The following is an 11673-nucleotide window of genomic DNA, read 5'->3' on the forward strand; positions in this document are numbered from 1 at the left end:
TGCTGCACACCCCCCCACCTACCCCACCTGAAAGCATCCCTATTTGAGACTTGCTCCCTGCCGGTTACCGAGAGGGCCACCCGTGCCCTCGACCTCATCATCAACCCACGGCAGGAACAGAGCATCATGGTGTCATGGGGCATGATACAGGATCTCCTCATCCTCCCCGCCAACGACAGCAGCGGTAAGCAGTCTGAAATAAGCCTGTCGCGGGAGATTCTCCTCCGCCAGCTCCTCCCGGAGGTCTGTACTCAGATCCTTGAGGCCTACACTATGCCCCTCGGGGTCTTAATTCGCACTGCGCAGCAGCTGACCAACTCCGCAAAGGCAGCGAAGCGGGCACCAGTGCCCGCACACCCCATCAGTTCCATTCAGCAGGAGGAGGGCACAGAGGAGGAGATAGGCGCTGTCACCAAGAGGCGGCCACCGTACCATCACAGAGGGAACCCACCGGGCCCTTGCTACTACCACCAGCAGTATGGCAAGGATGCCCGGAACTGCCAACCCCCATGCTCATTCACCTGCCCAAAAAACGGGGGAGGCAGCGGCCAACAGAACAGGCCACCTTGGCAACAGAGGAATCCAGGAGCCCAGGGCCATTAGGCATCTACGTCTGTGACACTATCTCTGGCAGGATGATGTTGGTCGACACAGGAGCCGTCAGATCAATATTTCTGCTGTCCAAGGAGGACCGCAATAGTTCACCGGATCCAGCTGCCTTCCTGATGGCCGCCAACAGGTCCCCCATCCTCTCCTACGGCACCAGGCTCCTGTCGATCTCCATCCTTGGCCGGAGGTATTCCTGGGACTTCGTCGTCGCGGACATAAGGACCCCACTCCTGGGTGTGGATTTCCTCGCCCACTTCGGGCTGGCAGTCGATGTTGGTCGCAAGCATCTTCTTGACACTGACTCCTGCCAGTCCCTCCCACTGGCAACGGGACCCAGCGCACCTGCCATCTGCTCCTTTGCCCCCCACCAGTACGCCCAGCTGCTGAAGGAGTTCTCCGATGTCAAGCCTGAGCTCCGTCAGGTCCTTGGGGCCCCAGCAAAACATGGCATCTATCACCACATCAAAACGAAGGGCCCCCTACACACGCAAGGTTCCGGAGGCTTCCCCCGCGGAATCTTCAGGAGGCCAAGAATGCCTTCACCGAAATGGAGCGAATGGGAATATGCAAAAAGGCCGCCAGTCCGTGGGCCTCTCCTCTCCACATGGTGCAGAAACCGGACGCCTCCTGGAGACCCTGCGGCGACTACAGGCGGCTCAACCTCGCAACTGAACCTGAACATTACCCCCTGCCGAACATGCAGGACCTCACGGCCTCCTTCCACGGGGACAAAATATTTTCTAAATTGGATCTTCTAAAATCTAACTTTCAGGTACCAGTTGCTCCAGAGGATATCCCAAAAACCGCCATCATCATGCCTTTTGGGTCCTATGTCTTCGCTTTCTCCACCTTCAGCCTGAGGAATGTGGGGGCGACCTTCCAGCGGCTCATGGATAGCATCCTGGGGGACCTGAAGTTCTGTGTCTGCTACGTGAATGATATCCTTATATTTTCCAGGTCCCATAAAGAGCACCAGAGGCACATCCGGGCAGTCCTGCAGCGCCTGCAGGAGAACGGCCTCGTCGTCAGGTTCGACAAGTGCATCTTCAGCGTCGAGATAGCTGACTTCCTAGGCCATGAGATATCCCCGGATGGTGTCCCCACCTCCGTCAAGGCTGTCCAGGAGTTCCTCGGAATGGTGAATTTCTACAGGAGGTTCATCCCCGGGATCGTGCACACAATGGGCCCCCCTGACGGAGGTTCTGAAAGGTCAACCAAAATCCTTGGTGTGGGGACCCAACCAGCAGCAGGCCTTCTCCCTGACAAAGGCCACCCTTGCCGAAGAAACCACCTTAGCCCACTAGGACCCCAGCACACCCCTCCAACTGACAACGGATGCCAGTAGCGTCGCATGTGGAGCCGTCCTGGAGTAGATCGTCGACGGCACCCCCCAGCCCATCGCCTTCTTCAGCAAAAAGTTCAACCCCGCGGAGGCCTGCTACAGCACCTTCGACAGGGAACTCTGCGTGGTATACTGGGCTGTCCGGCACTTCAAGTTCCTCCTGGAGGGTACACCCTTCACAGTCTACATGGACCACCAGCCGCTGGTCCACGCCTTCACCAAGCAGGGGGACACATGGTCTTCCAGGCAGCAACGGCACCTTGCGGCCATCGCGAGTTCACCTGCTCAGTCAAGTACCTCCCCGGCAGGAAAAACCCCATAGCAGATGCCCTCTCCAGAATTGAGCTCAACACGGTGCAGCTTAGGAGCAACTACGAACACCTCGCCCGAGAGCAGGCTGCCAACCCGGAGACTCCAGCCTACCACACTGCCATCATGTCCTGAAGTGGCAGGAAGTGGCCCTCACCCCCGGGGGTCCAAACCTCCTCGGCAACATCAGCACCGGCCAGCCTCGCCCCCTGGTGCCCGCTTCCTACCGCCGTCAGGTATCCGACATCATCCACAGGCTGTCCCACCCCTCTGGCAGGATGACGGCCAAGCTGCTGACAGAGAAGTTTGTCTGGCACGGAATGCGGAAGGACGCGAGAACCTGGGTGAGGCAGTGCCTTCAGTGCCAATCCAGCAAAGTTAGTCGTCACACCGAGTCCGGTGTAGGCCATATACACATTGACATCGTCGGCCCCCTGCCCCCGTCAGGCGGGGCCAGGTACCTCCTAACGGCTGTCGATCGCTCAACCAGGTGGCCTGAGACTATGCCCATGCAGAAAGCCACCACCAGCGTGTGTGCTGAGGCCCTCCTTTCCAGCTGGATCAGCCGCTTTGGCGTCCTGGACCACATAACCACCAACAGGGGCCCTGCCTTCCTGTCCGGGTTGTGGTCCGCCCTGTTAAATGTATGTTTTTTGTCCAAAAGAATACTCTCGATCTTGTGTTTACGTTTGTTAAAATGTACGTTTAGCGTCTAAAAGAACGCTCCCTATTTGTTTACATTGTATCAGTATGTGGAAATTTAAGTAGATTTTCTGAGTATTGATAAACTTTACTTATATGAAAATTGTGGAGTGTGTTTAATCAGGTATATATGTGTTTGTGTTGTAAAACAATTATTGTTTTGCCCTTTATGAGGGTGATGCCTTTTGAAGTTCCCCATTCCCTGTGCTGTGTCGTATTTATGCCCGTTCTTTTCAGAGTTTCTTGCTATTTTTTATATTGAATTTGTAAATTGATGTACTAATTGTGTTTTGTATCTTGTTTGTACCGTTATTGTGAATTTTTGAGTGAACTGGGAATTATAAAAAAGAACTGTGGAACCTGTTATGTTCTCCCCAAGCTTTTTGAATTTTTTGTGAGAGGAAATAAAGATTTCGAGGAAGCACGCGTTTCTCTCTCTCCCGTGAGAAAGTTGAGTATTTGAGGAGATTATGTCTCACGATGAGGGGCCAGAGGCCCCAAATAACCTACATGGTGCCCAGAACCCGGGATCAGAAGGAAGTGATGAAGATTTTCCCGGATTTCCTGACATTTTGATGAAACTGAGAAGTCTTAGATTGAAGAAAGTCGGAGCTGAAGCATGGCTGTGTTGTGCTGTGAGAAAATTAAGTGGAGTTCTACAAGGCCAACCAAGCTGGCATGAGTTGACTAGCCTAGTGGACGAATTCGACCACCGTAAGTCTAAGTGGGTTGAACTAGATGATGCGGTGCAAGACTTGATCGAAAATCCGGAAGAAGTCAAAGGTTAGTCTATGAAGCCGACGAATTTCCTCAGTGAGGTAGACCAAACACGCATTGCTGCTGCAGAAGTTTTAGAAAGGTTAGGCAATGGTAGACTCGTGAACTTGAATAGTAGGGCTACTGAAGGCAGTATAATTTCTGCAAGTGAGCCTAGTAGTGAAGCACATAGTGTGAAATTGCCTAGGCTTGAGTTATTAAAATTTGGCGGAAAATAACTGAGTGGATGCCGTTCTGGGATCAGTTTAAGGCTATTGTTGATGACAAGCCTATGCCTCCTGTTAACAAATTTATGTACCTGCGCTCTGTGTTGGAGGGCGAGGCAAGAAGAGTTATACAGGGTCTGGCTCAGACGGCAGCTAATTATAATTCAGCATGTGAACTGTTAAAAAGAGAGGTATGCCAAACCAAACAAGATAATTTCCGCCCACATTCAGGACCTGATGCAGCTTGCGTTGTCAAGGAGATCGAAATACGACAATCAACTCTTGGCGTTGCGGAAGTTGCAAGACGACGTGATAGCCCATGTTCGCAGTTTGGAGGCTCTTGGGGTAGGAGGGGACCAATATGGGCTGGTATTGGCGCCCATGATCTTGTCCCTACTCCCCACGAGATTAGACTGGAGTGGTCTCGAAGTCAGCAAGAGGAAGGAGACCTTAAGGGCTGCTGGAATTCATAACGAGAAGTTGAGGGGCGAAAAGGGCTGAGGCCCTTCAGGGCCTGAACCACCGAAAGACTGAGGATCCCGGCGTGGAAAAAAGGCAGAAAAAGCTCATCCAGGGTTCAGCCTCAGCCCTTCAAACTTCGTCAGAAGATAGTGCCTCTAAGCAGCAGTGTGCATTCTGTGGAAAGCTGCATCCTAGTGATAAGTGTTTTGGTATAAGTGAAGCTCACTCTTCATGAAAGAGAAAAAGCCATTCGTGGAAAGCAGCTGTGTCTTAAGTGTTTATCTCCTGGCCATTATGCAAGGGGTTGCTGGGCCAGGTGTTCAAAGTGCAAGGGTGGCCATCACCACGCACTTATTTGTCGTAAGTCCGAAACGATAACCCCTGTAACAGCTAGTGAGAAAACCCTGAAGGAGAAAAGGTGCGGGGGAGAGTGAATCTGTTACACATGTGGGAGTGGCTCCTTGTGAGTCAAGGGCTAGGGGCTATTAAGCAGTGTTGTGTTTTACAAACAGCAAAGATAAAGGTTGTAGGCTATCAGGGTATAATCTCTGCAACTGTAATGTTTGATACAGGATCGGATCGATCCTACATTTCCAAGGACTTGGTCAAATCAGGCCCAAGTGGCTGACCTCTGAGTATTTATCATTTTCTGCCTTTGGGAGGTAAGGCCTCCAAGGCAGATTTGTGTAGCATTTATGAAGTGATGAGTTTAGGGGCTAATAACCACAAATATAGCTTTAAGGTAGCTGAGATTAATGTAATTTGTCCCCCTTTATGTAGGACCAAGGTGGATCCTAAGTGCTTAGAGCCTTTTGCGCATCTTAACCTAGCTGATGAGTATGGATCCAACCGAAAGATACAGGTGGATATGTTGATTGGATTTGATTTGTATTGGAAGCTGATGCTCCCTAACAAACTTGTGTGTCATGAAGGGCTAGTAGCCCAGGAGACTGTTTTTGGTTGGGTTTTGTCTGGATCCTCAATTAGGTCCAAAGATAACTGTGATGTAGGTGTGCAACTGTTAACATTTTCTAATTTTCAGGAAGATAGCTTGAGTAACTTTTGGGATTTAGAGTCTGTAGGTATTCAAGCCCAGGAACCACGTTCTGATGCTATTAAGCCTGACCCTATTCTGGTGCAACTTGAGAAGATTGGATAATCTGAGTCGTAAATTAAATAGGGACCCTGGTCTGCAGGAACAATATTATTCAGTGTTTGAAGAGTATGAAAGGGAAGGTATTATAGAAGAGATTCCACCCCATCAGTTGGAGGGTGGGTACCCAGTGTTCTATTTACCTCATAGACCTGTGGTGTGGGAGGCGAGTATCTCCACCAAAATCAGGCCTGTGTTTGATGGGGCAGCTCGTGGCAGTAATGGTGTGTCCCTAAATGACTGTTTAGAAAGTGGTCCTTCCTTAAACCCAGATTTAGTAGAAGTTCTACCGAGGTTTAGAAGATGGAAGGTGGCCTTAACTGCTGATATTACGAAGGCTTTCCTTCAAATTAAGGTGAGGAGGGAGGACCGTGATGTTCACAGGTTTTTGTTGAAGAAAAAGGATATTGTAAAACATTTCCATTTTGTAAGAGTACCCTTTGGAAATAAGAGTAGTCCCTTTTTGTTGAATGCCACTTTGAAATTTCATTTAAAGAAATACCCTCCCCTCAGAGGTGGTTTCTGAATTGCTTGAGAATCTGTATGTTGATGACTGGCTTTCTGGGGCTGATAGCCCTGCTGAGGCCTGTGCAAGATTTGATGAAGCCTGTGGTATGTTGAAGAAGGCTGGTATGTCCCTATCAAAGTGTACTTCTAATTATAAAACCTTGCCCATGACAGAGGATTCTATTGTAGAAGGTGTAAAGGTGTTAGGCTTACAATGGGATTCCTCCTCGGACTGTTTTACATTTAAGATAGAGAATGTAGATCCCTTTGGGGATATTGTTTGTACTACAAGAAATGTGTTAAGCCTAATTGCTCGATGTTTTGACCCCTTGGGGTTCATATGTCCCTTTGTTATGCATGCAAAAATACTATTCCAAGAAATCTGGAGATTAGGTCTAGATTGGGATGAACCATTACCTGAGGCTATGCAAGGCAGAGTTAAGTTGTGGGTAGTAGGACTTTCTGTACTTGAATCATTGAGAATTAATCGTTACTTATTTTCAGAATTGTCCTGGAGAGATCTCCTGCTATTGAACTTCATGCCTTTGGTGATGCGTCGGAAAGGGGGTACAGTGCTTGTGTGTATGTGAGAGTGCCAGAAAAGGGTAATTTCAAGGTAACATTGATTGCTGCTAGAGGTAAGGTAGCCCCTATAAAGAAAGTTTCCCTCCTAGGCTAGAATTACTTGGTGCCTTATTGTGTGCTAGACTGGTTGTATTTGTGAAGTCTGCGTTGCGGCTGGTCCAGGAGGTTTCAGTTCGATGTTGGACTGATTCCACTGTTGCCCTGGCGTGGATTAAAGGAGAACCGAATAGACGGAAAACCTTTGTAGCCAACAGAGTTGTGGAAATTCAAGGATTGACTCCACCATCTTGTTGGCAACATTGTCCTGGAAAGGACAACCCCGCAGACCTGATATCGAGAGGTGTTTATGCGGAGCAACTCACACAGTCTGATGTTTGGTTAGTGGGTCCTTCTTGGCTCTGCACCTCATCTCTCCTACTTAAGGAAGATGCGAGAGAGGGATTCACACGAGAAGAGCAATGTGAAACAGACACTGTTTGTGTTGCAGTTGAGTCTGATCAGCCCTTGTTTGAGTTTTCCTGATGGAGCTCCTTTCCAAGGCACTCAATATAGTAGGTTGGGTGTTAAGATTTGTTGGTAATTGTAAAGCTTCATCCCTTAAAGCTGGTGGTCCCTTGACTTATGGAGAATTGATGAAAGCCAAGGTCAAACTGCTCTACTATGCTCAAAGAGAGGCCTTTGCAAAAGAAATAAATGTTCTGGCTTTGTCTCAACCCCTCCCTAAGGGGGTCCCCTTTGGTCAAACTTGATCCTTATCTAGATGAGGAAGGGTTGCTGAGAATAAAGGGGCGCTTAGAGAATGCCGAATTGAGTTTTGAGAGTAAGCACCCTATCATTGTCCCTGGTACTTATATTGCTTTGTTGTTGGTTCGTTTCAGCATGGATTGCTTAAACATGCTGGTGTTGCTGTGCTTGTTTCCACTCTGCAGAAACAATTATTGGATCATTCGTCTTCGTCAGATTGCTAAGAGGGTTTGCAGAGAATGTGTCGCTTGTCGCAGATGTGAAGCCAAGGCCTGTTCCCAGCCGGTGGCTCCCCCTCCTGAGTTAAGAGTCAAATCTGCCCCTCCTTTCACTGTTACAGGTCTAGACTTTGCTGGTCCCTTATTTTGTGTTGATTTCCCCTCCAAGAAGTTGTATATTCTCCTTTTTACTTGTGCTGTTGTCAGAGCTGTCCACCTAGAGCTTACAGAGTCTCTCTCTCGGTTACTGATTGCAATTTGGCAATTCGTCGGTTTACGGCTAGACGTGGTGTACCTTCTGTGTTCTACTCTGACAATGCTAAAACCTTTTTGGGTGCCTCCAACCTGTTGAAGCAACATTATGGCCCCATGGCCCCCCAATGGAAGTTTATTGTACCTAATGTGCCTTGGTGGGGAGGCTGGTGGGAACGCCTCATTAGATCAGTGAAGGTTGCGTTGAGAAAGACGTTGGGCACTAAGACATTGTCTAGGAGTGAATTAGAAACCACTCTTCATGAGGTGGAGGCATGTATCAATTCTAGACCCTTGACATTTGTAGGTGAAGAACCTGATGTTGCTAATCCTCTTACTCCATCTCATTTTCTTATTGGTCGTTCAGCAGGTTTTCAGGTGGAACTGGCAGATAACTCTGCCTCAGGTGTGACCTCAAAGGATTTGTGTGTGAGAGAGGCTGTGCGTCTGAGTCAGTTGGAGAAATTCTGGAACATCTGGCAATCCGAGTACCTTAGAAACCTGCCTTGCATGGTAAAGGGGTTCAAAGCTAATTGTAATTTAACAAGGGGTTCTGTTGTAATAGTAAAGGAAGAAAGAGTGCCTAGGCTGCTGTGGCCACTTGGAGTTATTACTGAGTTGTACCCTGGAAAGGATGGAATGGTGAGAAGTGCTAAGGTTAAAACTAAACGTGGATTTGTAACTAGACCTGTTCAGAACCTATACAATTTAGAGATTTCAGATATCAGTGAGGAAAGTGTTTGTAATCCCCTGATGAAATAATAAAGGAAAATCCAGTTGTAGGGGATCCCATGGACCCAGTTGATTCAATCACTGAGTCTACTGTAGGTAAAACCGAAGGGGGAGATCTGTTAAAGTACCTGTTAAACTTGACTTGTAATTTTCAGGTTATGAGATTGTAGTGGAGGTTCTTATGATGATAGGAGTGTTGAGACACTCCTATGGTGGGGAGGATGTTAAATGTATGTTTTTTTGTCCAAAAGAATACTCTCGATCTTGTGTTTACGTTTGTTAAAATGTACGTTTAGCGTCTAAAAGAACGCTCCCTATTTGTTTACATTGTATCAGTATGTGGAAATTTAAGTAGATTTTCTGAGTATTGATAAACTTTACTTATATGAAAATTGTGGAGTGTGTTTAATCAGGTATATATGTGTTTGTGTTGTAAAACAATTATTGTTTTGCCCTTTATGAGGGTGACGCCTTTTGAAGTTCCCCATTCCCTGTGCTGTGTCGTATTTATGCCCGTTCTTTTCAGAGTTTCTTGCTATTTTTTATATTGAAGTTGTAAATTGATGTACCAATTGTGTTTTGTATCTTGTTTGTACCGTTATTGTGATTTTTTGAGTGAACTGGGAATTATAAAAAAGAACTGTGGAACCTGTTACGTTCTTCTCAAGCTTTTTGAATTTTTTGTGAGAGGAAATAAAGATTTCGAGGAAGCACGCGTTTCTCTCTCTCCCGTGAAAAAGTTGAGTATTTGAGGTGATTATGTCTCACGATGAGGGGCCAGAGGCCCCAAATAACCTACAGCCCTGGCACGCCTGCTGGGGACATCTCACCACACCACCACAGCCTACAACCCCGCAGCCAACAGCTTGGTCGAGCATTTCCACAGGTCTGAAAGTGTCCCGTATGGCCCACTGCACCACTAAGGATTGGAAATACCAGCTGCCGAGGGTCCTCCTCGGGTTGAGGACCGGCCCCAGAGCCAACAGCAACCCATCCGCAGCTGAGAAAATCTACGGAGAGCCTCTCGTAGTCTCGGGTGAACTAGTCATGGAGGACCGCCACAATCCGTCGGTCCAGAGGCTTCGCAAGATAGTCGGCAAGTTCGCCCCCTGTAAGCGGACATATACCAACAAGTCAGTCGCCTTCACGCTGCCTGGCTTGTCCTCCAACACTCATGTCTTTGTCAGGGATGACACCGTCCGCCCACCACTGACCAGGCCCTACAGGGGGCCCTTCCGCGTGCTGGAGAGGAATGACAAGGCTTTCCGGCTCGCCCTCCACGGAAAGGACGATTGGGTGTCGGTCGACCGCATAAAGCCTGCCCTCCTGGAGGAGGACACACGTCACCGCACAGCACCCTCTGCCTGAGCAGCCGTCTCCGCAGAAAACGGGCCCGTGGCCACCCCCAAAAACACCCGCCCACACCCACAGCCAGCCGCTCCCGCGCACAAAGCAAAACCCCGCTCACTTCACGCAGCCGTGTCACTCTTCAACGCCCCAGCAGATACGTCGATTAATCAGACGTTACCCACATCTAGAGGTTGGGGGGGAGAGTATTTGTAAAGTCCCCGCTGAGCGGGTTTTCTGTGGTGACGACCCGTTTTCTTTGCTTCGCCTAGGATCGCCGCTCCTGGGTAACAGGTCACCCAAATTCAGTCATACCCAATCAAACAAATTGTTTTATGTAAATATTTACTTGCTACCAAATTGGGTTATTTTTCGTTAGACTCCAGCTACCTCCCGCTTTATAATTTATATTTTTCTTGGGTAAATCACATCAAAACAAAAAACTTCTTCTCAATACATAACCTTCGCAAATGCCTAATAGCAGAGAAAAATAAGGACTTGTAAGGTAAGACAATACCAGCCCCCGCCCCCCTCCATAACTAATACGGCAAAATTGTAATCAGTGAACACCCCTAGTTTACGTTAGGTTGGTATTTTTAGGTTCTTTTACTACCTTATCATTTCCTGGCCATTTTTGCATGAAAAATCCAAAATGGTTTTTCATGCAAAAATGGCTAGCTGGCACCTTTGGAAATGGCTGGCTGGAGTCTTCCGAAAAATTACCCCAAATTGCATGTTATGTGTGAGAAATTCTTCTCACAACAATTTTTCTGATGTTTTTTGTTAACTCATTGTTTTCGTGCGATCTATCTCTTATTGTAGAGCTATTAGGATCGTCTGTTTCATAAGAAATTATTGATTTGAGTTTCGTTGTGAATTGCCGTCTGTCAGGTAATCGACAGACAAGAACTATGTTACTGTATTTGTATCTGTATTCGTGTGAAATCCAAATATATTCATTCGCATGCTTATGGATTTTGTAGAAATATTTACGTCTCTATTGCTTATCGTAATAAGGGTGAAAGAACCACATCTAATTCGAGAATGACACTCTTACATTATTTTGCCTGATTTTTATTGTGATTCTAGCATGAAGTCTGGAGTACTGTTTTAGTTATAATAGTTAATTTTTATGTTTGAAATAACTCTTAGTGAATGCACTGCACCACTTATAGTAATAGTTGAAGGTGTTATTAGATCTTGTTTGTACCTCTCGCCAGAGAAGCCATTAACCGAGGTCAAGAGTTCGGGAGAGGGGAAGGCAAGGGTGGTTGTTCGCCCTCCGATCGCCCCTCTTCGCGCCTCTCTGCGGGCGTGTGTGCGTCGGTGCGTGCACTGTATGGGCGTGACGTCGCCCAAAATTGTATTGTCACACACCACCAATTAATTCACTACATTTAACCAATATGTTGAAATTGTGCAATATTATATTTGGAATTTATTTTGATAACGAACTTGAGAATTGTCTTAAAGCTTTTTATGTACATGTAAACTTTGTAAGTCTGTTTTGTATTCGTGGTTATTGTATAACTTGTCTCTTTTTCCCCAATAAAACCCGAATGTAGGACGGATCGTACAGCTTCTTTGCTCAACTTTTGAGTAGACTTGATATCTAGTGTCGTGTAGTGATGTGTGTGTGGACTTTGAAAGGGTGATTGCCCTTATCCTTTGAACCTTGCTGTAACTTGGTTCATTTGAGTGCCATTGAGTTATAATCCCCTTTTGAGT

This window comes from Macrobrachium rosenbergii, chromosome 13 (assembly GCF_040412425.1).
Source record: "Macrobrachium rosenbergii isolate ZJJX-2024 chromosome 13, ASM4041242v1, whole genome shotgun sequence".
NCBI classification, from domain to species: Eukaryota; Metazoa; Arthropoda; class Malacostraca; order Decapoda; family Palaemonidae; genus Macrobrachium; species Macrobrachium rosenbergii.